Below are 27631 nucleotides of genomic sequence, written 5' to 3' on the forward strand. Positions count from 1 at the left end.
TGTATCTACTAGCCAGGGTAGGGTCTTCGTCTAACCAAAGAGGATTAGGGTTGGAATGATTGCTTAGAATAATAGCTTGGTTGTTTGAAGTTCGGGCATTGAAGTCACCTATTAAAAGGATATTACCATCATTCCTTAGGCTATTCAAAATAATAGGATGTTTGTAATACTAATAAATATAAAATTCCTCATATTCACAAATGATGGTATAGGACCTCTATACCGAGATCAAATAATAATATTTTCATAAGACTATATCCACAAACTATAAAAAGTCAAATGTAAACTATTAATAACTATCTGTATGTTGCAAAACAAATAATATTAATTTACAAAATTTAATAATGCATTTAATTACAATTTAAAATTGATATAATTATAACATTTTAAGATTTAAAACTTTTATACTTTTATTTTTTTTTTACTTTAATTTAGTTATATTTAAACTAAGCCATAAAGATTAGCAATCCGCTACTATATAACCTTGTTATTCACAAATTATCTTATTTTTTAACCATGAGTAATATTTTTATATTCCATAATTAATTAAAATTTCAAATCTATTATTTATTATTTAATGATATTTAATCCGAAGTTTTGAATTTTTTAATAATTTTAATGATTATTTGTTAATATTAGTTTTGATGCATGTTCATGCTTCATAGATGTAGACTTGAAATGGATGTAAAGTGATTTTCAGTAATGCGTCGAAATATTTTATAATCACCCTAAACCATATGTGTTTTTGTTTTGTTTTACATTAGATCAATAATTTGAATATATTTTATAATCACCATATCTGTACTAATTTGAAACTTAATAAATATCATGTGTAACTTAACTATAATCATTAATAACGTCATTTCAAGAGATATATTAACAATTTGATGAATATTAAGAAGATAAGTGGTATAAAAAAACGTAAGAATTTATATAATCAATTATCCATGGATTTTTTGTTTTTTAGTTTTTTTATTACAACGCATGTTATCTTTCTCATTTCTCAATATTAATCATTCTTAAATAGATAACATTTAAAACTTTTATTGTAATAAATGTCATATATATATATATAATCATTTTTTTTCTAATCTCCTCGATCATCCTCAATTTCCAGAGAGTCTTTCTCATAGATCTACCAAATAATTTGTGACAAAAAAATAGTTTATCGACTTACTTATTCCTAATGACCTAGACTCATGCATTGTAAAATTAAACAAGATGAGTAAGGAAACACCTTATCACTAAAAGCTAGTACTAGCTTAAAATTAAACAAGATGAGTAAGGAAACACCTTATCACTAAAAGCTAGTACTAGCTTATGTTGATTGGTGTTCTTCCTTATGTTTTTCCTTTCTCAATAGGAAAAGCACGAAATGCCCCTTGTGGTTGAAAGGTGTGCCCATCAAAGGATTTCAATGGAGATGTAGCTGGAGACAAATGAGTTGAGCTAAGACATACCAACAGTTCAATGAAATGATAGAAGTTGACTCTCCTTCATACATGACAATGATACATAAATTCTTCTTAAATACATGCACCATTCTTTGAAACGAAATCTAATCTGAAAGACAAAACAGACTTGATTTTGGGTTGTAATTTATGAGGTTAGAGTCTAAGGCATCTACCTCACTACTAAAATTCAAAAGTTCTTTATGTTCTTAAAGGTTGTCTTGTAACACTTCAAGAGCTAAAATGGCACTTAGTGCTTGGGCAAAATCCTCAACAATATTGTAATTGTGGGCATCCCTCACAATGGGACTATCTGTCTACTTTCTAGGTAATGGATTTTCAATCTAAAGAGCATCATTGGGCTATGAAGTTGTCCTTGGGTCTTAATGTGAATATTCTCCTAATTATGTTCTTGAATGGCCACATGGTTTGATCTAAAAGGAAAATATTATATGTTGATGATGAGGCATCATATTAATTGTTCTTTCTACCCCCTTTTTACTAATGAGTTAAAGGTATAACAAAGATAGGGTGAAAATTGATTAGTAAAGGCAATAGTATGATGAACAAGGTTCTAGTTGGAAAAGTACCTATGAACCATGACTAGGATGGTCTTGCACAGAAATTTTGCAAGTATAATAATTATTTTTCGTTTTTTCTTTTATTCCACCACCAAAATTGTCTTCGGTTTGAGATGGACCCTACTCATTATTCAAATACTTCTTTTATTTCTTGTTATTATTCCTACCTCTAAGCTATTAAGTATTCTTTGAGGGTGTGGATTGCATTGAATTTAGCTTAGAGGTTTGTGTAAGAGCATTAGGAATTTCGGTGGTAGGTGTAGTAGTTGATGCACTAGAAGTGATATTCAATTAGACCATATGGGTGGAAAGTTATCCCATATTTCTAAAGGACAAAAAACCAACAAAACCATTAGCTTCAAATCTTAGCTTAGGTTTTCCAAAGATCATTCAATGACGAGGGAGAATTAGTGATGATGCCATACAAGGTGATCTATTGACATTAGATCATGGTAAGTTCATGGGCATGAATGATCACTTGTTCTTTGGTTTGGGATTCTACCCTAGTCAAATCTTCAGTGATACTAGGAAAGAGAGACTTATTGAACCTCTCTTAAACTATATCATCTGGAAATATTATTCGAAATAAGTTATGTTCTCACATCCACTTGTGTATATAATCAAAGATATGGGTGGAAGTAGTACAACAGAAGTTCATTACGATGTCATTTCCCATTTGTATATAAAATGAAATTCATAATGACTAGCAAATGTATATGCCAAAGAGAAGAAATCATTATATGTCGTTTTTTCAATATCAATGTACCACTTGGAGGCATGACTAGTAAGAGTCCATTAGAAAAATAACAGAAACATGATATCATCCATGAATGAGTTATATAAACACCACAAATCATATGTTGTACTAGGAGCTACAAGATCTTCTATACATTTTCATCAAATTTGGGAATAATACTGGCTATGTTCATTGGAATAATTGGCCACATAGGATTATGATTGATGGATCGTTCATTAACTTTGGTAGATTAGGAAATGAAAGCATACAAAGTAGGGTGATTTAAATGAGTTATGATAAGGGTATTGTTCCTTGAGTGACCCCAATGAATTTTGTGATCCACCCATATCTAAATTCCTAGAAACCAATTGGCTTCTTAGGGAAATTGGATTCCTAAATGGATTTTCTCTAAGACTGATGGGAGTGGAATAAGTGTTATTTACCTCAAGGGATGGACCCTAAGTGGTAAAAGAACTACCAAAATGTTGATATCTTCTAAGACCAAACGATACGCCAATAGGAAATCCTCTTCGACCAAAAAGGTTACCATAAAATTAGCACCCCAATGGTAGAGCTCATTAGTAGGAATATTTCCCCTAACCCCCTAGACATTCCAAGCAACTTAAGTGCTTCATGGAAAGGTGAACCCCCTAAAACTTTACTTCCTTACTGATTAGTGAATTTGTTGGAAACATTTGTGTCCCCAATATATTTAGGGAATGGAAGAACTAATTACCAAGAATATTTCCGCGAGGCCCCTAGGAATTCAAAGGAACTTAAGTATTTCATTGAAAGGTGAGCCCCCTAGAACTTGACTTCCCCAATTATTAGTGAATTTTCTAGAAACATTTTTGTTCCTTGTAGTTTTAGGGAATGGCATGGGACTATTGGGATCAATAATGGGACTAATGGATGTTCCCTTATAAATAGATTACTAGATAATATTCAATCCTTTGATATTGTACATGTGTATACTAATAATCGATGTATTAGAGGCTCCATAAAATGTGAATGGAGCGAAAAGTTCAATGTCTTGGAGGTACCTACAATGGATGTACGAAAGGCTATAAATAATGAACATAGTTTATTTATGAGTAAGAGGATAGAGAGCATGTAGGTGGTGGGGATGAGATATATGGTACTAAACTTTGCGTAGAATTTTCCTTAGGGGGTACCTCTAATGACACTACTAGTTAACACACCAAGTTTTTCCATTTGGTGTAAACCAACCATAATGGATTATGGGTAAATATTATTGGATCAAAAATATAAGGTGGAATATAGACTCTCATTGGAAAATATGGGCCTAGGGAGTTGCATCGAGGAAGGATGAGAGTGAGGTAGTGGAATTTTTCCAATTAATTATTTCACTATTTTCTTAACATTCAAAGAAACAATAATATTTCCTCCAGAGATAGGAAAGTATAAGTCTAGATTAATGTATAATTAATCATACATATATGTTGACATGGACCCTCCACTTTAGGAGGAATGCCCTGTTGTATACAAGAATGTCATGGAATAAAATCACCCACTATGGAAAGTAAAGTTTTATACTAAAAATGTAGTAACACCTATGACCAACTATATTTAAAGCAAGCAACACACTTCTAACAAATTTAAGAAGAATTATAAGAAAATAGGTGGCTAAATGGCTCTTCCCTTCATTGGATATCATTTAAAAATGGGCCAAGTCATTGTAAATGTATGAGAGATAGTTACAATGATCTATTTCTTAATATCTCAATGCCTAATAGACATTCCCTTTATTATTGACAACTTCCCTAGGGATTCAAGTGAGTATTGATCATTGTCCTTCTCATCTACGAAAAGCACAAACTACCCAAAATCATGCATATATGTTGTCTAAATAGGTTAGTGCTAAGGTTACCACCTGCAACCAAACAACTGGATGAAATAGTCATGGCTTATATCCACATGCATGTGGTATAGTATTGAGCTTGTAACCTCCCAAAGGAAACCTTTGTACATGAATAAAGAAAAACAATGAGAATCTAATGAAATAGCAATATCACTTGATAGATCCCAATGTGACCTTGTTCTTAATCCCTATTTTAGAGGGGATTTCCCTGAAAGCACTTGTAAACAAGTGTATTTCCACTCCCTAACTCATATTTTAGTTGAAAATTTATTTCCTTCAAGAGTTACCTCTCGAAACATATTCTAAGGTCCTAATATTGTAATCTAAATTGGGTACACTATCAACGAAAAAATTGGAATTAATTTTAGATATTATTTTATTTTACTTGTTGTCATCACTGTCAAGGTAATGGAGTGAACAATATGATGTGTGTAGTTTGATTGTTTCCAAAGAAAGATATGAAAAATATTTCTCAATGTAGATTTTTGATTGGATGAAAACTAAATTATAGTAAGGAGGACAATTTTTTAGTTGAATGCAAGTATGATCCTCAGTATCCTCTCATTTGAAGAAAAACATGCAATGGAATAGTCCATAAGTAAAAAAAGCAAAACCACCCAAAACCATAAAACTACATACTGCCAAGTGCACAAATTCAATAATTCCAAGTGGATCTATGCTATGGTAGTTGTGCACAAGCTATGATTAGCCGAATCTAGACATTATCCATACTTCATACCCATAGTTTGTAGAAAAACATAGAAGGAACAAAGTAGATTCTCTGAAAAACCAATAATAGGCACTTCAAGTGTCTATCTATGATTATAAAGAGCATTGTGACACTCTAAGAACACTACCACAGAGAGTTGGATAGGGCTAAAATGATTTGTTAATGCTATATGAGAGATTTGTTGATTGATTTTGGCCTATATCTTAAATTTTTAACCAAAAAATTCCCTGATCCAATAACTACAAAGAACCTAACATCTACTAAGAAATAATAAAAATTAAGAATGACCAAAAATCAAGAAACCAAAGAGTGAATTATACACACCAAAGAGTTGAATATTTGAAGACCCCCCCAATGATATTATATACCTTTCTAAGAGCATTATCTAGGTTGAGGTGAAACAAAGTCTCCCTTCAACTTAATTTTCAGGTGCACTCAAAAAGAAAGGACCAAACTGAAATAGGTCGAGCATATCTCTTACATGGTGGGGGTAGACTCTCATTTTGTGGCATGATTATCCTAAATTCTAATCTGAAAAATATTATGAGGAGGGGTTTTCTCCACTAGGTTATTCTACATTGGTCAAATTATGCTCACAATGGTCATTATTTTTCCTTTTCACAAAGAGAGAATGGGTTTTATTTTTTCCCTCGTAGAGTCACCAATTTTTTTCTTGGATCATCGCTCTATTTTTAGAGAGTATTTATAATATATATGCTTGCTAATGTATGATACAGAACATATTATCCACCTTGTTTTCCCATAGTGACCTATCTAATGCACTTTAAAAATGGAAATAGATGAGAGTAGGGACACACCTTATCACTGAAGGTTGGTCTTAGCTTATCTTGACTAGTGTTGATCTCGAAGAGTCTAGTCTTTAGCTCCCAATACTTGTTACCTACAATCATAAGCCACAAGGTACCCAAGCTCTAATTTCCTATGTAAATGTTAGTACTATAATCAGAAACATATTCATATATAAACAAAGGCACTTTCATTTACATGTAGTAAGACAAAAATGACACGAGGGAAAACATCAACATTTCATTAGACAACAATACTTCTAGAAGATATGATACCCCCGAAATCTTAAATTAAAGGCTCCTCATCTCACCTAAACTTGCAATCAATCTCACTATAGGTATTCTTATCTCAAGTTGGAGTTCTCTAGTCAGTTCGACAACATCATCTTACCTAAACTTTATCTCTCCATTTTTCTCATGGTGGATGTTAGGTCGCTATAACACTAGTGTATTCCTTCATTGTTATTAGTGTAGCCCCATTATTGTTATTTTCATACCCATGTAGTCCCCATATTATTATTTTTGTGCCCCATAGAAGCCCACTATTGTTATTGTTGTGCCCTTACATTATTATTTTTATGTCGACTCTAATTATATTTTGACCCCTTAGAATCCTATATATAGAAAGGAGGTTTTTGTCATCTAAATCATCCAAGAATTGTTCATTTTTGTAATGTAAAGGAGGCCTCCCCCACAAATAGGTTGATTTTGAAGATGTTGATATATCTTTTCTTCTATTTTGTGAGCTAGTTGCATAACATTTGTTATCGAAGCTTTGGATTCTAGGGTTTCGCTGCTGCAAATAGGTCATTGTGGAATTTTAACTATAATTTTTTTTCTACAAAGTTTCAGAAGATGAAATTAAAACACACTTAAGAAAAAAGCATGATGAACCACATGTCCTAATTTCAGATCTCAGGTCACTATAGTTGCGGAGATATGATCCAAGGAATTTATGGCATTTGTGGGTTCCCGAATTCCATCTCAAACAGGTGACCTTGGGAAAAACGTCATAACTTTCTCTATGAACTTCAGTTCAAATTTCATAAAACATGACAGAAACAGGATGGACTATACTTTCTTGGGTATCATTTTCAGAGCCGAAGGTTGAAACAGTGACACGTGGCACTTTCTACAAGTTTGTTTTAATGAACTAGTCTATAATCAAGTTATCATGGAATATTGAGCAACTATTTCAAGGAGAATCCAATCTCGATCACACTTGTAGGGCTGGAAAGAGGAGACTTGGGAGATCCAAAATTATAGAGATACACCAGATTCAATATCAAGTTCCTACAAATAAAAAAAAAGTCTGTACTTTTAAAAAATTTGCATAAGTTTTGTTTGAAAAAAAAGTCTAAAGAGATTCAAAGGGAATATTGAAGCATAATAATAATTAATTGATGTCCTAAAGAAAAAAAATTGAAACACCTAGTAAGAAACCCAAAATCACTACTATGAGAAGGAAGAAGAAATGCAACATGATATATCAAAATTACGAGACCAAGTTCAACAAATTTTTCTCTCACAAAGAGTAACCAAAAATGAAATGGAAACTATGATGGATGGTTTTAAGAATGGATTTAAATCAAATATGGATGGTTTCAAGAATGGCATCAATGAAGGAAAAGGTAGCATTGAATATTCGAAGAAAGAAATGGAAGGTTCAAATAGAGGCTTGGCAAAGTGGCTACAAGAAATTCTTCCTATTGGTGAAAAGTTAGTATAGTAAACACATGATGAGAAAAAAATAAATGTTAATCACGATTTCATAGACTATAATGTTGGGATAAAGACACACCATATTTCAAATATCGATATGAGGAAGTTTGATGGCAGGGATATTGTAACATGGATACTATAGATGGAGCAATATTTTGGTCTCCCTAATGAGAAAAATTGATTTGAATTTAAACATGAATGCAAAAAATTACATATATAACATTAAATACAAAGATGCAACAAAAATAACACTTCATTTCATTAATATCAAATACTGAAATATGTTTACAAATGGAATGGAAATAATACTAGCTTGGGAAATGGTAGCTTATCTCTAAGAAGAGATATGGCAACTACATGCCTCTAAAATGTGTTACAATGAGGCTCAAAGGACTATTTATTATAGAGAAACAATGGAAAACTCTAAAAATACAAAAACCTAACCCTAGGAGATGAAGCACCAAACTATGGGCCCCTTTTGGGTAAATTGGTACATTAACTTCCCGAGGTTGTAACTTTGGCATACAATATCTGTTTGACACACACAATACCTTGTTAGAAATATATTTTTGAGTACTAGAACTTTTGAGTGGATAGCATCAGTGAATAACCCATGTTGGCCTTGTGTTTCCAAAAATATGTCATTTATGGCGTCAAAATGGCTTTGGAAGTTTAGGATTTGAAAAACTACCAAAAATAGTAAATTGTGCTACTGTTAAGGAAACTGAAAAACTAAATCAGATAGTGGCACTGCTCCAAGTGGAATAGGAGGCTGGCCACCAAAATCCACCTGGATCAGTCCTCCCCCCGTAGGAAGCAATGGTCCCAATTGCGTTGAGTGCCTCCATGAGATGGGGAAACTTCTGCTAAACTTGGTCCCTAGTTAGTCACTTGCCTTAGTGCGGGAGTTGGCCAACGTTGATAACCCAATATAGTAGGATATTTGGCTGGCAATTGTTCTTGACCCATGTGTCCATAATCCGACTAGTTGTGTCATGTTCAATGTAGTATAGGTTTAACTTTATTGGTGTGAGTCTTCCTGCAATATTTGATGTTTCTAGTAATGGTGGGAAGTATGGTCAACGACAATCCACATTGAACACTTGGTGTAGGCCAAGGAATGGGGGCATGCTGAGCTCAAAAGAATTGTCTCCCATAGCCTTCGTAATGGTTTAAGGACCATATTGGAGTGGTCCGAGCTTCCGATGGGCTCCGGTAAGGCATTCTTTTTGCAAATGCAACTAAACTTTGTCGCTGACATGAAACTTGTGTGGCACCCGATGTTGATCATGTCATTTCTTGTACTTGGCATTTGACTTCTCCAAGATGACGTGAAACTGTTGGCAGATGTTTTGCATGCGTTCAATAAATATGGTTTCTTTATCAGCCTTAGACAATACATGTGTGGATTTTGTCTTTATAGTCATCTGCAACATGGAAGCATCAATTAGACACAATGGTTGAAATCCTAGACCCACTTAAAAGGGACTATGACTAATCGAGCTATGGATAACATTTTTGTAACTGTGCTACCCATATGGAAGACTCTCATCCTAGGTTCGAGGATGCTCGAAGTTGTACATGCATAGTATGTGCACTATCATCCTATTGACAACCAATGCCTTGCCATCATTCTGGGGATGGAAGGAAGTCGACTTGGTGAGCTTGGTCTCCAATAGTGTCTAGAGGCTTGACTAGAATGTGCTCAGGAACCTACTATCCTGATCAGATATAATGGTTTGTGGGATCCCAAAATGTAACCATAAATAGTTTGGCAGTATCCTCTCTTGTGATACTTTTATTACAGGTTGCCAATATATCCATCTTAGAAAATCTATCCACGACCACATATACACAGGCAGTACCATGCTTGGTAGAAGGGAGGTCAGACATATAGTCCATGCATCTAGATTCCCAGAGCTAGCTTGGAGTAGGTGAAGGAGTGTATAGGCCTTCCTTCTTGATGGTTGGCCTGGCGATGGCACAGGCAGTGTAGGATCTAATATATTTCCCAACATCGAGTCAAAGTTTGGGCCAATAAAATTACTTTCGTAATACAACCAGAATTTTCTCCACACCACAGTTTCCTTTGACCCGACTGTAGTGCCCCTCCCTAATAATATTGGCACGCTCTCTTGAAGGAACAAAAACCTGGCCCGGGTAGCATAACAATGCGTCATGGAGGTGGAAATCAGGATATTTCTTTCCATCTACTAGCGTATGGTATGTGTAGGCGAGCTCTAGGTCATCTTTGTATATTTGCGGCCATCTAGAGGTCTTTTGACCACAAGTGTTTAGAACAATAGTCAATGTCACAACTGGGGGTTGGCTCAGGCACTCTACAACATGACTGGGGCTACCCTTATTGTATTTAATGTCCAAGTGGAATTGTTGCAGATATGTAGACCACTTCTGATTGTGAACATTCTGGAACTTCCCTCGTGTCTCTATAAACTAAAGAGGTTAGTGATCGGTGTGGATGACCGTCTCCTTCCACAAAATGTAGTGCTTCCATTGTCGTTAAGACTGCATGATGGAATAAATCTTTTTATCATAGGTGGGGTACTTCTGAATTGTATCTGAAATTTTCTCACTATGATAGGCCATTGCATGCTCATTCCACGTGGGGACTGCACCAATAACATAGTTTGAGGCACATGTCTCTATTTCAAATGGTTGTTACAAGTCTCACAGTGTGAGTACATGTGCACAACAAAGGTGGTGCTTCAACTCAACCAATGCCTTCTGTTGGGACTCGTTCCAAGAAAAATTAGGTTTTTCCCTACCCTTAGTAATTTGACTCAAAGTCCAAGTGATATGGGAGATCCCAATATGACCCTACGATAGAAATTTGTAATGCCCAAAAATATACAAAGCTCCGTTAGAGTGGTCGGGGCTGGCCAGTCCTGAATGACTTGGATCTTGGCCAAGTCCACATGCATGCCATGCTCATCTATGATGTAACCCAACTATTGGATCTGGCTCATGCCAAAGGTACATTTCTCCAAGTTGGGATACAATTTGTGCTGATGAAAGGTTTGAAGTACCTATCGAATATGTTGTAAGTGTTATTCCAAACTCTTGCTGAGGATGAGGACGTCGTCCACATAAACCACCACGAATGAGTTGGTGAAGGATCACAGGATGTCATCCATTAGCCTCATGAAAGTAGCATGGGCATTTCTCAATCCAAAGGGCATAACCAACCATTCAAAGAGGCCTTCCTTAGATTTAAAGGAAATATTCCATACATCTCTGGGCTCTCTTGGAACTTGGTGAGAACCTGACTTGAAATCGATATTACTGAAATACTTGCCCCCCTTGAGTTAGTCTAGAAGTTCATAAATCTGTGGGATTGGATACCTGTTCTTGACAGTTATTTTATTTAGTGCCTCATAATCAATGCAAAATCTCCAGGTCCCATCCTTCTTCTGTACAAGTACAATTGGGCTCCCACAAGCTGAGGAACTTGGTTGAATGTTCCCTTTCTGCAACAACTCTTGTATGTTCTGCTTGATCTATTCATTTTCCATAATGGAGACACGATATATTGGCCGATTGGGTAGAGGTGCTTTGGGAGTTAGATCGATTAAATTCTTAACCTGACAATGCGAGGCCACCCCTTTGGGGGAGGAGAGTATGTCCCTGTATTCTTCCACGACCATATCCACCTACTTCTACTTTTTGGAGGAACCCTTCTTGGGGGCCATGTCTATGGATACGACCTTCCCCTTACTTTGAGATTGAATCACAAAGAAAAAAATTACCACACTGGGAGAATACCTTACTACATTTCTTAACAAAGATCAAAGAGATGGCGGTAGGTGGGGCTACCTCCGGTATCCTTTATAACTTAGCACCCAAATAAATAATAAAAGAGCGAGGTCTAGATTCATATACATGATGTCCCTTTCATAAGTATGGTTGTCCTAATAATACATCACAAACTTGAAGAGGAGCAACATCACACATTACCTCATTTGTGAAGGGCTTCATGTTGTAGAGAAGGCGACACTACTGGCTGACGTGGAGATCTTGTCCTTGGTGAAGTCACTTGATGGTATATTACTGTGGATGTGTTGTAGTGGGTAGGCCCATTCATTTCATGACCTATGCTGAAATGAGGTTCTTTTCTCTGCTGTTGTCGATAATGAACTGCAGTGGAGAACCCTTGACCCACATTTGTGAGTAGAATAGGCACTCACCCTCTTCTGGATCTTCAAGCTTAATATTCGGGATCTTGGTGGTGGCCATAGTGGAACTGGGCTCTACGTCAATGATCTACCTCCCTTTGTCATTCCCCTTGTCGGGTTTTGACGAAGAGTCAGAACATTCATCAAACTTAGAAACCTTCAACTCGACCACTAGTGACTGCTTGGCGCAACATTCACTTGTGTTCTGAGTGGAGCTCTTATAGAACTCACACCACTTTCCTGTGTCCTTTGTCTTCATGGTGTTTCTCTTCTCTTGCGGATTCAACGGGTTATCTTGGGTCACCCAGCCTTGGCTTTTCCTTTTGCTTTGTGGTTTGGGGGCACCTTTCCCTTGCTTGGGATTCACAGATACAAAGTCTCACTTCTTCTATTTAAGATTCTTCTTGATGTTGACAGTGTATCGGTACATTGTGCGAGTGAGGAGATGTCCAGGAACTCCATCTCATCCTATATGTACTTGTGTAGGTAGTCATGGTACTTGACTACCAATTGTTTCTTAGAATCCTTGATACCCAACTTCGTACGAAGGGTATGAAAAACATTGGTAAAGTCTAGAACTTCTTGGTCCCTTCCCTGTCGTAGTGTGGTCCACTTTATGTATTTATCCTCATAGCTACTGACAAGGTAGTACTGCTCCTTGATGGCATCTCTGAGCGAATCCCAAGTGGGTGTGATTGAAAATAGTGAGGTTTTGCTTTCATCCTCCTGCTCATAGTAGGTTTCCCACCAGTCCTTGACATGGGGGGCAACTTTGATAAGAGAAAACGTAATATTTTCTTGCCTGGAAAAATCATTAACAAAAAAATATCCTTCTAGTAGATTTAACCATTTATCTATGGTGTCTGCACCTATTTGACCCTCAAATATCCGAATGTCAAAGTTAACTTGTACCTTAAAGGGTGTGGCGTTTCTAGAGTAGTTGCTCGAAGTGGATGTGTCACCCTTGTGTAGCCACTGAAGGATCTAGTCAAAGTTCTCCATCTTCGCGTTCCCTTGTCACTCGAGGGCTTCTTCGAGCAATATTTTGGAAGGATATCATGCTCCCTCATCTTTATTTTCTTCCACCATGGGAGGCCCTCTAGACTTGTGAGGCTTCTCTTGCAAAGGTTCAACTAGTTCAATCCTTAACTCATTATATCCTAACCTCGTTGGGGACATGCAAATAAAAACAAAGAAAGAGAAGACTGCCTTGATACAACTGAACCAAATTTAAACAAGAACACAACAAATTATAGATATAACCATAAATACAAATATGCAGCAAAAATAACACTTCATTTCATTAATATCAAATACTAAATTATGCTTACAAATAGAATGGGAGTAAGACTAGCTTAGGCGATGGTAGCTTATCTCTAAGAAGAGATGTGGTGGCTACATGGCTCTCAACTGTGTTACAATAAGGCTGAAAGACCTATTTATTATTGAACAACAATGGAAACACTAAACATCCAAAAATCTAACCCTAGGAGATAAAGTGCCAAACTATGGGCCTAGTTTGGGTAAATTGGTACATCAACTTCCTTGGTTGTAACTTTGGCATATGATCTCTGTTTCACACACACAACACCTCATTAGAAATATATATTTGAGGAATACAACTTATGAGTAGCCAAAATGGGTAAATTAGCCATGTTGGCCACAGTTTTCCCAAAAAACATCGTTTAGGGACTCAAAATGGCTCTAGAATTTTAGGACCAGAAAAACTACCAAAAATAGTAATTGTGCTACAATTAAGGAAACTGAAGAATTGAAAGAGATAGTGGTGGGATTCAAGTAGAATAGTTGGGTAGCCACCAACATCCACCCGGATAAAAAACACACAAAAGGTATGCATTGCAACTTTATATTTAGAACCCAAATAGTTTGTATGGTATCAATGGCTTTGCTCTAGTAAACAAATTGTCACTTGGTAAATTTTTACAGAGGAAATGATAGCAGATTATGAGGATACAAAGAGAAACACCTTCTTTAGCCAATTGATAAATCTCGAACAAAAGTGTTTAATAGTGGAGCACATTGAGGACTTTCAAAAATTGAATATAAGGGTAAATGATATTCTAGAGGAGCATAGGACTGAAGTCTTCATAGGGACCCTAATGGATAACATATAACATTAGGTTCGCCTTTGGGAACATGATTAATTGGAGAAGGCATTCAAGTTGGAAACAAAATTTGAAATAAAAAATTTGGCAAAAAGGAAGTCTACCAATCACAACTATGAATATGGAAGTGTGGTTTCTCCTAGCCTTTCACAACCTGCAAAGTTGACACCACAACAATTGGTAGAAAAAAGAGAAAAAGGACTTTGTTACAGTTTTGATAAAAAAGATAGTAAAGGTCATAAGTGTGCTGAGAATAAATTATTTTACATCGATTTTAAAGAGGAGCAAGAAAGGAATAAGAAATGTCAAAAGAAGAGGATATACACTAAGAACCAACACCAAAGAAAGAAGAAATTACTCTGACCATATCTTGTAATGCATTGGCAGGAATTACATCTCCTAAAATTCTGTTGACGGTGTTGGACCCACCAACATTCAAGGGATCTCGCCGGTATGAAGTCCCAACTATATCTCACATCATTTGGTGTAGGAGCACATGAGAGTGTTATGCTTGTAGCTTCAAGAAGGTGATGCAAGTATGCCTAGTTAATGCTTAATGTAACCTTGTGTCTAGGTTCTCTTACTGTCAAAGGGGAAAGTGAAGTGAGACTCTTAATGGGAGGGAATAGTCCCAACCTAGGAACAAACACACATGAGCAACATCAAGGGTATTTCCAACAGCCAACGGGATAGTCCACAACGGATGCGGCACTCATGAAAACTAAAGTTCAAGGGAAAAAACATACACCGCCCAATGTAGTCCACAAGGGGTGAGAGTCATTAAAACCAATAAAATGTGAGAATTTTTTGTTTAGTGTCAAACGGAGTAGTCCACATGGATGCGAGAATAGTGAGAAACAATAAAACACATCTTCAACAATGTAAGTATTAAAATAACTGAAGTAGTTCAAATATAGTAGTACAGGTTAGGAAAACACACATTACAAATGTTTAAATAATAGTCTTACATACAGATAAAAAACATGCATGAAAATGTGCGAGCCTGAGACAGGCTTCTAAATTAATCAAAAGTTCCAAGACACATATGGAAACCATACATAACTAACCCTAGTAGTGGGACATTGGAGATACTCCTCTCTCTTCAAAAAACATACTACAGACTCTCAAGGCTATGTGGGAGGAGCCAAGGTGAAAATTCATTTGCTCATACAATGAGGGGGTATATATTGTAGGTTTTAACCCTGTACAGAAATTACCTGCATACGAATTCTAAAACATAGAAAATAAACAATGTGAGAGGATAATACATAAAACACATATACACGAAGATTTTCCCCTGGATCCCAAAACCGAGACTACTAGCTTGATTTTTCATTATGTTCCTTTCAATGGTACAATACATATTTATACATTCTGAAGCATCCAATACAATGGACTGAAAACCATCACGTCCAAAACCATGTGCAAAAATCATGCACAAAACCATAGGTAGGTCTGCCCAACCTAATGTTGGGTCCAAAAAAAAGAAAAAAATTAGGCGTTGCCCCGGACCCCATAGAGGGGGGTTACCTGCACCCCTCAAACCCCCTGTGATCCCCTCGCTACACAATTGGTGCAACGAAGGGGGGGCTAGTCATGGAAAGGATATAACACAACCCAACATTCTCCCATTTGTTGTTTTCTTTCCACTGCGGGGCACAAGAGAGCTTAGTCATTTATCCAACCCTACAACACCCATTATTTCTCTACACCAAGAGAACTTCTGAGAGCTAATAGAATTTTTCAATGCATCTGCAGTATTCTTCAAGGTGTCCACCTTTAACAACAACACCTTTTTGTCTTCTATCATATCCCTCACAAAGTGATACTGAACATCAATGTGCTTTGTCTTTGAATGATATGCAGGGTCCTTTGCCAAGAAAATTTCACTTTTTCTATCACAATCTATCCTTATATCTCCATGTACTAACCCCATAATTGAACACAATCTCTGCAACCAAACTTTTTCCTTGCTTGCATGAGTGGCTACCATGTATTCTGCCTCTGTAGTTGATAGTGCCACTATAGATTGTTTCTTACTCATCCAACTGACTACACCTCCAAATAGGTTAAACACATACCCATTTGTAGATCTTCTTTTATCTAGATCTCTAGCCCAGTCCGCATCAACAAAGCCATGAATATCCAACACTTTGTCCAATCCTGGTCTTCCTTGGTAGCACAAACCATAATCACTAGTGCCACGCAAATACCCGAAAACTCGCTTCACTGTTGTCCACTACTCCTTCACTATTTTTGACATAAACCTACTCAATACTCCTAGTGCATGTGCAATGTCATGTCTAGTATAGACCATTGCATACATCGGGCTATTGACTACACTTGCATATGGAACACGAGACATGTCGTCTTCCTCTTCTTGTGTCTTGGGACACTGTTCAGCAGATAACTTCACACCTAGAGGAATAGGAACCTTCACCGGTTTACAATATTGCATATTAAACCTCTGCAGTATTGTATTGACATACTTCCTCTAGTTTAACCAGAGCTTCCTCTTTGCCTTATCTCTTTTAATTTCCATGCCCAAAATATAGTTTGCAGCACCAAGATCTTTCATGTCGAATTTGGAGGAGAATTGGGTCTTCAAATCCTGGATAATTTCTTTGTCATTTCCAACAAGCAACATATCATCCACATACAAGACCAGATAAATAACATGATCACCAATTGATTTAAAATACACACAATGATCTTCTTTGCTTCTGGTGAAGCCAAGTACCTGTATAAATGTATCAAATTTCTGATACCACATCCTTGGTGACTATTTTAACCCATACAAAGACTTCTTTAACTTGCATACCATTTCTTTCTTACCCTTCACTACAAAACCTTCAGGTTTCTTCATGTAGATCTCCTCTTCTAAATCCCCATGAAGAAATGTTGTCTTCATATCCATCTGTTCTACCTCAAAATAAAAAGTAGCAACAACAAATAAAAGTAATATAATAGAAGCTACCTTGGCAACAGGAGAAAAAATATCACCAAAATCAATTCCTGGCACTTGGGAATAACCTTTTGCTACAAACCGATCCTTGTTTTTCTGCACATTTCCTTCTGCATTTGTCTTCTTCTTGAACACCCATTTGCTGCCAATGGGTTTCCTTCCAGCCGGTAACTCCACCAGGTCCCAAGCCTTATTTTTGTGCAAAGATGCCATTTCATCAACCATGGCCTCTTTCCAGAGTTTGCCATCCTTTGAATCTACTGCTTCCTTCACATTTCTGGGATCATCATCAGTAATAGATAAAGAAAAATTTGAATAGAAATCAGATGGACTATACCTTTCTTGCTGCCTTCTTTCTAGAACAGATCTTCTCACACCTGGAGTTTGTGGCTCTTCATCTTATGATTCCTCCAATGTTATAGAGTCTGATTCTTCCTCCTTAAGGTCAAACTCTATCTTCTCAGGTTCCTTTGGTTGGACTTCATGTTTAATAACATCTTTCATCTCTCTGAACACCACATCTCGGCTATACACAACCTTCCTTGTTACTTGGTTCCAAAGCTTATAACACTTTTAAATATCCTTATACCTAATAAAGATGCACTCTTCAGATTTACTATCCAACTTGGTTCTTTTCTCCTTTGGAACATGTACATATGCATCACATCCAAATACCTTCAGATGTGAAAGAGAAGGTTTCTTACCAGTCCATACCTCTTGTGGAGTCTTATCCTCCAACACTAATGAAGGTGATCTCTTGACCAGGTAACATGTTGTATCCACTACCTCTACCAAGAATTCCTATCCTAACCCAGCACCGCTGAGCATGCTTCTTTCCATTTCCATCAACGTCTTGTTCATTCTTTCTACAACTCCATTTTGCTCAGGTGTGTATGGAGTAGTCTTCTGCCGTGCTATACCACACTTCTTATAGAATTCTTCAAATTCCTTGCTGCAAAACTCTCCACCGTTATCTGTCCTCAACACCTTTATCTTCTTCTCTATCTGGATTTCCAGTACAGCCTTAAATTATTTAAACTTGTCAAAGACTTCAGATTTCTTCTTAAGGAAATATATCCATGTACTCCTTGAGAATTCATCTATAAATGATACATAGTACATAGACTTACCCAGTTATGGAACCTTCATAGGTCCAAACACATCACTACGCACAAGCTCTAATATATGTTTCACCCTCTTACCACAAGAGGGAAAACTCGCCTGATTCTATTTCCCATATACACATTTTTCACAGAAATCAAAATCCAGAGAGCTATTACTCATACCTTCTACCATACCTTTACCATGAAGTATTGGAAGGACCTTCTCTCCAACATGTCCAAGCCTTTGATGCCACAACATGGTCTTCCCTCTAGAGACAACTAAATTTTTTGCTCCACTTTCAGGAACCACAGAACTGTTGCACCCATCAGCAATAGTGCTACCTTGTAGCTTGTACAAAGTTTCAAATCGAACTCCCCGCATCAATACTAGTGCCCCATGAACCATCTTGTAGGTATCCTTCTTGAACATTGTTTTTACACCTGTATCATCCAGCTTGCTTACAGAAATTAGATTTCTGGCTAATGCAGGAATATGCAGAACACTCGAAAGTGTTCCAACCCTTCCACCTTGCAACTTCAACTTTAATTTTCTGCGACCAACGATTCTAGCCTTCTTGTCATACCCTAAGAAGACATCACCACCATTATATTTCTCATACACGAAGAACCAGTCTTTATGGGGAATGAAGTGAAAGGATGCACCTGAGTCAATCAACCATGCCTCATGATCTACATGTGTACTTGAAGAAGCCAAGTACACATCCCCACCTTCATCTGAGGTGGTTTTCACCTCTACAGAAGGAGAATCATCAGATCCATTTCCTTTATCAGGAGCATCAGATTTACAGTCCCTTTTGTAGTGCCCTTCCTTTCTGCATTTCCAGCACAACACCTTTACAGGTTTTCTTGGAGATTTAGATCTCCCTCTAGATTTAGATCTCCCACTCGATGACTTATCTTTGTTTCTGTGCTAGGACAATCCTCATATAAATAAGGCATCGCCATTCTAGCTCTCCATATTTTTCATCTCATCTCCTCCAAAAATAAGGATGATACTATTTCATCAAACTGCAAGGCAGTTGTATTGATACCTATTGCAATTACCAAACAATCCCACGAATCTGGTAGAGAGCACAACAAACCAATGCACTTATCTTGATTTAACATTTTAATATCAATAGATAATAACTGATTTTCCACAGTATTAAATGCATTCACATGATTTGTCACCGAGTCTCCATCCTTCATCCTCAGGTTATACAACTTTTTCCGCAGGAATAGTTTATTCACTAGAGACTTAGATTGGTACAAAGTCCCTAACTTGTCCCACAAAGCCTTCATTGTAGCTTCCCGTGATACATTCAGCAATACTGAATCTGAGACACACAATTGTATTGTGTTGTTTTCCTTCCGATCCAACTTCTTCCATTCTTCATCGGACATTCCCGTTGATTTAGTACCCAGGTCTACCATGATCCATTGATCTCTATCCACCAATAGATACTCCATCTTGAGTTTCCACAACTCAAAACTCTGACCATTAAATTCCTTGATCTCTATCTTTCCACTACTCGTCATCTTCTTTCACCACTAGAATCGTTCTTGTAGATCTCCCAATGTACAAGTTCTACCACAGGCCCAAGCGAAACCCCTCAGCAGCAAAGGTGTCCCCTTGAAGCCAAAATAGCTCTGATACCAAATGTAGGTTTCTACCCTATACATAAATTACCTGCATATGAATTCTAAAACATAGAAAATAAAAAATGTGAGAGCATATCACATAAAATAGATATACACAAAGATTCCCCCCTGGATCCCAAAATTGGGACTACCAGCTTGATTTTTCATTATGTTCCTTTCAATGTTACAATACATATTTATACATGTCGAAGCATCCAATACCATGGACGGAAAACCATCGCATCCAAAACCATGGATCGAAAACCATCACGTCCAAAACCATGTGCAAATATCATGCAAAAAACCATAGGTAGGTCTGCCCAACCTAATATAGGGTCCAGAAAAACAAAATTTTCTAAGGTGTTGACTTGGACCTCATATAGTGGGGTTACCTGTACCCCTCAAACCCCCTGTGACCCCCCTGCTACGCAATCAACACAACGAAGGCGGGGCAAGTCGTGGAAAGAATATAACACAACCCAACATATGTAGCCAAGGGGAATAAATGACCCTTCTGAATCTTCGACTTCGGTGATGATTGTTTGATTTCCTATAACTTTTCAACTGATGTGACTCTTCAACTTCATATGTGCATCTCCTGGACTTTCACATTACATTACATTTTATTACAACAATTATGACCGATAGTAGTGATGTGGCTGAGATAACTCATGACACAACTTGCCATGACATTGTTGACATGTATTGGCTAATTGTGGTGTCTATGTTGAGCTGGTGTGCTATTGAGTGATGGGTTTGCTCTCGTTGTTACATGTCTTCACCTCCACATGGAAAAGTGTGCAAGGTATTTGATGGTCTTGGTCTTTGCTTGATGGTTCAAAAACATGTATCCCTTTCACGTATTGCTTCATGTGCTTGGTACTCTCATTCATCTACGAGAAAGTCTTCTGGCATTCACTCCTTCTTCATCTCATTCATTGTCGCACCATGTTCATCAATGTACCTATTTCTCCAATCACTCATAATGTGATGACATCAAATCCAGAAACCTCCTAGTCTAAAATGAAGCATTTTTTTCCATTTTGTTTCAGGTGACCTAGAGAGGGAAAAGGCACTGAAACTACACAGAGCACACCTCAGGTCGAGATGTGAGGTTTTGGAGCACTGTTGGGAAATGCTGTGCAGATGTCATTGGAAGGCATATTTTCACAATTTGGGACAACAGTGACAGTTAGAAAGGCAAAACTCAAATGGGAAGCAGAATTGCACAATTTCCAAAAGGATGACAAGGCAGGGTGTCGGGGAAATGCTGAGAAATGCTACACATTTTTAAAGATGATGATTGGGCAAGTCATCTGGTGGTCCAGCTAGGAATATACACAATTTTTCTGGGGAAGAAAGAGTAGGCAGCAAGAGACACTGATAGGCATTTGTGTGCAGTCTTCAAGAGCAGGGCTGGATTAGGCTACCGGAAGTTGTTGGTAATAAATGTGCATTTCTAAGGGACAGTGTTAGGTAGTGAGTTCTATGCAGTTTTTGGGATGAGTGTAGAGTAGGGAAGCAAAGAGGTTAACAATAAAAACTGTGTAATTTTCAGAGGGACAACAGAGCAAGCTAGCAGGGGGCCTTCCAGTCAAATCAGCAAAATTCTCAGGAACAATGAAGTGACAGGAAGCAGAGGCCTGACTCGCAAGCTTTGCACAGTTTCTACAGATAGTGTAGGGAAAGAAGTTGGCCAACTTCTATGAAGTTTTGGGGAGGAGTGGATCCCCATGTGACAGTGCAGTTCAAATTTTCTGGAAGACCAAAGGGAGGCTAGATGAGATCTTCTGGGAAGCATAGAGTAGATGTTGGACACCTAATCCTAAAGGGTTAGCGTGGAAGTTGAATGGACAAAGAAGTCCAAGAGACCTTGGGATCTGAATCCCAAGAGTCACCTATTGTACTATAAATGTGTATCTTATCTTAATAAAAATATGCACTCACTGATTTATCTTTCCTATTGTTTTCCTATCCATGTGAGTTTAACATGGTATCAGAGCCATGATGTGTGGCCTTTTGCATGGGTTTCTCAACCTCTGATTCTGTAGTTTTCTATCTCACCATTTATGCATGAGGTCTTTCTACCCTGAAATTCCCTGCCAACCCTGACATTTACTCAGCGTTGTCGATTCTCTGTAATAGCGATGGTCTCTGTTGCATGCAGCGCTGCCCTATCTGATTATCATAACTGAGCGTTCTATTCATTGTACACCTGTCCGTAAGAATCTTAACGCTCCACTAATTTGGGCTCTGTCAGTAAGGCGTTTTCTCAATGTCCACTGTTCGCTTGGCCATTTCATTAATTATAACCTCTGTCATTGTGTACGTTTTTGCTGCATAAAATGTTTTGAGTTGAACGTTTCAGCTTCTGTCCTGCACTGCGCTGCTCTGCCTCTGATATTCTCTGCGCATCCGTTTTGAAACCTCAACCAACGCATCAGAAAACGGTTGAAAGTACTCACCGGGATTCCGAATCAACCTGCGAGTTAAGTCAAGGTTAAAGTTTCGCAGATCTGCCATGTCTATAATCAAGCGATGGCGACCCTGTGTGATCATACTCCTGATCTTGTTCATATAAACGCCTTGCCCCACATCTTGATCCAAAAAGTTCATAAAAGTGCGCTTATGTGCCAAAATGGCTTCCTCGTTGATATCCATTGTCAAATGCGTGATTGATTAACGACTCCAACAGATCTCTGTCTCTGTGGAGCAACTGCAATGCAATGCAATGCAAAATTCGAGGTCCGCAACCGTTGCATTCACAATCGTTAGCGATATTGTCAAGGAATAGCGCAAGATGAGATAGCACACTTTTTGCATCGCCATACTGCTCCACTTTCTAGTGAATTCCAAACACCGAAGAGCGACGCGTTTCTGATGTTCCCAGCCTGTGCGAGAGTTACAGTGAATAATACTGAACCTGTTGCAACTAGGACGACCATCTATTCTTCATCCGACGACGGTCCTAATCCGTGCCCGTGTCCGCCGGATTCTAATAAGGTCTCCATTTCTTCAACAGGCGGTGCCGTTGCTCCGCCTCCGCTCTCGGCTAGGAGTGACAGTACATTTTTCTGTTGAATCTTTTTCAGCAATCGTCGAAGTCCATTTTCTGTTTGTTAGAACAAGTGTTTTTGATAAACGGCTTCTGAACTGACCAACCACAATTGCTGCAAGCTGGTTCATGGGAACAAATGCATAACCATTTTGCAAGAACACTCGACGACCAGAAACAAGCTCAGGAACTTCCTCAAAGGGAACCTTATAAAAGATGCTCTCCGCATTAGGAAGAGGTTGGTTAAGTGAGCGTGCAACTTGACCCAACTTGTCTTTCACCGTCTCAAACTCTGGATTTGTAATTGCTCTGTAGGGAAGCTTACATTCCTCCATGAACATCCTCTGGGCATCTGGGGGTTCCAGACGAAAACGATGACGGAAAAGAGTAGTCTCCATCTGCAGGAACCATCTCCGAAGCTCTTCCATTCTGCAGTATACCAAGCGCAACACAAAATGGGATATAATATCTTTATTGATCATGTCAGCTGCATTTGGAGTCCGCATGTGCTTTCTCCACAACTCGCTCACCAAGCTTTCTAGTTCTTCCGATTTTTTGCCACGTGACAACGTATCTTCGAGACCCTTAAGAACTCTGAGACGATCCACGGCAAATAATTCAAAATCTTCGAGGGATACTTCGAGGGGAGGAGCCGACTGGTAGAATGAAAGCTTGCTGGATCTGTTATCGAGCCTAGATTTGTATTTCGACACACTTCCGCTGCCAAGAACTGCAAACAACCGGTGAGACAGTCTCAGCATGCGTTGGGAATAGTTGTCCATGCGTTGAATAGCCTTTGCTTATAGTGGAAAACATTGGACTTGTTAACATGGGAAGTTTTGAATTTTTCTTCTCAGTATGATGCTATTTATTATCTCAGTATTCTTTTCTTGAAGACCGGTGTCTAGTAGAGTAAGTAAATCTAAGAAGCAGTAAGTAAATCTAAATCTAGTCTCTAGTAGCAGTAAGAGTTTTCTTTTGGACCGAGGGCTTATAATTTCAGTTTTAATGCAAAGAACTTGCTTTGGAAATATAAGTTTCAACTGAAGTGACTACAATTTCAATATTTTGATTTTGTAACCTGGAGGGACGAGATATATCAGTGTTTGCAGTTTCAGCAATTTGATTTTGTATGTAAAAGGGGCTGAGATTCATTGGGGATCATTTGTACCAATGCTAAAAGATCAAGGGCGCATTGCTTAAGGACAAGTCCAAGCCTTTCATTGATTAAAATAATGGGCACATTATTTCATTGAATTTTGGTCATATATGAATGATGTTTATTGGGTTGATGAGCATTTGAATTGTTTATTGGGTTGATGAGCATTTGAATGATTTGAGTAAGTGGGTTTAAGAAGTTATGAATTTGCCTGCTGAAGAGTAGATATTGGAATTGAGATAATTCCATATATGATGACTTTTAATGAAAGTATGAAATCAATGGTGAATGATTTTGAACCACATGAAAGATAAGCTTCCGCATGCAAATGGTACAGTTGTGAAATTGCCAGCTATTGAAGTTTTTTTTTGCTGATGCTGATTTGAAAGTGAAGGAGTACTTGAAGGATCCAAGCAAGTTTGCAGTTGCTGCTGCCCCAATTGTGGAATTGTACTTAAAACTCACTATAGTGCATTGTTTCCTTGATTCAACTGCTTTATAAAGATTTTGGTGAGCTGATTGTAATCTTTTATGCTGCACATTGATCATTTGCTGACATTTATAAAGGATATTGCTGTGTACTGTGAGTAGATATTATTTTTCTACATTAAGACAGATGGCCAGAATCAGTGAAGTATTAGAGTTCATGAAAACTCTTATACAATCTACTGTTGATGACACATTACAAATCAGCAAAGGATCTCTCTCAGAAATTCAGACATGCTTATATAATGCACAGGAAAAGATTGATTTTTTACAGATTGAATCACAGCTACAGCAAGAAGAGCTACATCAAAATAGACACCATTCTGAACCTGTTTTTGTTCAGAACATTGAGACAACCACCCATCAGCAGCAAGTCAATAATGTCACTGTTCATTCAAATAAAGCAGCAGTTATACATGCAGATGCAGAAACTCAGTCTGCACTTCCCAAGCCCATCATCAGACCTTGGGAACAGCTTGTCCACAACAAGCACAGAACTGGTCTTGGATATGACAAGGACTTGTCCTTTCATATTCCAGACTACGCCAAGCCCATTCAGTTTCAGAGTGCTGGATTCATGTATGACAGTTCACCTGCTCCTCATGACAATTCAACTTCAGCTGTTCCAGATTCCGCGCCTCTTCCACAGCAACAACAACAACAACAACAACAGATCGTGAAATGCCAACACTGTGACCGAGTTGGCCATCTGAAAGATCACTGTTTTGATCTTCATCCATGTAAGCACTGTCATAAAACCAGCCATTCTTCACACAGATGCTTCAGAAATAAACGTCCTGCAAGAACAAAGATTCATCTTGGATGGATCGCTTCTTGGCAATGGGCATCAAAAGCCAAGAAGATATTCCAAAAACATGTCAGAACTTTTTCCAGAGTATTGAACAGTCTTGCAGTTGAGTTTTCTCCATCTTCTCACCTTGTACCTGACAGGGGGGGAAATGATGGTCATCTACAAGCTTCAAAGCCACATCAAGCGAGCCTGAGCCACAACCTGCCACAACAGTTTCAGAGTTGTAGCCAGAGACAAGATGCCTGAACATGCCTACAGAGTTGTTGGTCATCCTTAAACCATCACAGATTGAGAACACTTCCTCTAGCAGAAGACACCAGCTTCTTGCCAGATTTGGAAGAGTTCCAGGAATTGCATTAAGCATTCCAGAGTTGTTGGTCATCCTTAAACCATCACATATTAAGAACACTTCCTCTAGCAGAAGACTCCAGCTTCTTGCCAGTTTTGGAAGAGTTCCGGGAACTGCACTAAGCGTTCTAGTGTTGGTGGTCAACCTTAAACCACCGCCCTTTTTACCAACATTTCATAGAGCACATTCAGCCTAGTGCTGCCATGCATTTTTGCACATTTTGTATTACAGCTCTCTTCTTGGACTCATACATAACCCTTCGGATTAAGGGGGGGAATGTTGGACACCTAATCCTAAAGGGTTAGCGTGCAAGTTGAATGGACAAAGCAGTCCAAGAGACCTTGGGATCTGAATCCCAAGAGTCACCTATTCTACTATAAATGTGTATCTTATCTTAATAAAAATATGCACTCACTGATTTATCTTTCCTATTGTTTTCCTATCCATGTGAGTTTAACAGTAGATAAGACTTGGGGACAAATTCTGTGTATTTTTGGGAGATAGTCAGCCTGCTCACTTCGAGGATTTCATAGTGCAGGCTGTCGCAGAGGCAGGTCACAAGATCTGTGTAGTTCTAGGCAGCAGAGCAGGGTCACTGAGAGCTAAGACTATGCAACGCAGCTAAATTGGAGTCTAATTGAAGGAGGGTTGTTGAGTCGATAGATTTTCAAGAAGAGTGACTAATTTTGAACACAAGTGAACTTGTGCATACATGACATTGTGATCACAAACTTAGCACAACTCGATGACAAGAAACCTCAAACCAATAAGATAGACATTTTCTCAGTTAGACTGACTTGAAGGTTAAACGACAAGTTTGACACTTGAGATAGATCTCTTTGAACAACCATGAAGACAGTTGCATGACAATGTTTACAAATTTGTGTGTAAGTATGACCAATGTTCACAGGGTGGAAATAACTCATACACACAAGGAAAAACGTTCAAAATTATCAGAACAAACTCTTAAGCATGACATAACAATCAACATGCCAAAATACGATCGATGGTCAATCAAGAAAAAGAGTGTAAAGACTCTACAAGAGCTCATGGGATGAGCCCGAGTGTTTGCAACCATCAAGGGGAAAAACCAAGGAAGGCTCTGAAATTTGGATGTAGGCCAAATTTTTGGAGGGTGTTGCAGTTGCTAAAACACTTGGCGACACACTGGTTGAATACCAACTTCTCTGTTTCAGTTCATCTATAACACATGGCCTTGGCCTTTCATGGAGTATTGATTCATTATGAAGGTCACTTTGGCTTCCCCACTCACCCCATTGACCAACATGGTTCACCTTATACCAACACAGTCAAACACAACAAAATTTTCAGCTAGATCACAGTGTTTCAAAATTGGAAAGGGTAGTTTGGCTTGCGAGCTTAACATTTTTAGTCTATGATTTTTTATCTTTGTTGTTGTTCTGTTGCCAGAAAACCTAGACAGTACCCTAACAGAGCTACATAGGAACACAAGAATCTCTCCACTAGCAGCGAGCCTAGTCAGTACCCTGGTGGATTTTCCTCCTTCACCTCTCTACATAGGAAGCCTTTCTCGTCTTTCACCTTTTTATTTTTTTTGAAAGAGAGTTATGCATAGGCACCAATTTATTTTTTGGAAGAAGAGGGATACCAACTTATTGAGAGAAGAAGAGGTTGATCCTTCATAGAATAATGTAAGACCATTGATTTGGGATTGCTCATTTAGATTTTTCCCCTTCTACTAGATGGATAAGCTTGAACACATAGAGAAGAAGACTAAGTATAGGCATGGGGTTTCCCACTTTGGACACAGGCTCATCGTTTGACCAGAGAGCCCCTTACAAACGGATTGTATT

The 27631-nt window shown here is 38.0% G+C and overlaps 1 pseudogene; it reads right to left on the reverse strand.

The window, feature by feature from the left end:
• Positions 1 to 22951: 22951 nt before the first annotated feature.
• Positions 22952 to 23773, reverse strand: LOC149155927 (putative DNA primase large subunit pseudogene; annotated as a pseudogene).
• Positions 23774 to 27631: the final 3858 nt, after the last annotated feature.

Source organism: Pinus tabuliformis, chromosome 9 (genome assembly GCF_031772625.1).
Source record: "Pinus tabuliformis cultivar Carrire ecotype Pingquan chromosome 9, CPIR1, whole genome shotgun sequence".
NCBI classification, from domain to species: domain Eukaryota; kingdom Viridiplantae; phylum Streptophyta; class Pinopsida; order Pinales; family Pinaceae; genus Pinus; species Pinus tabuliformis.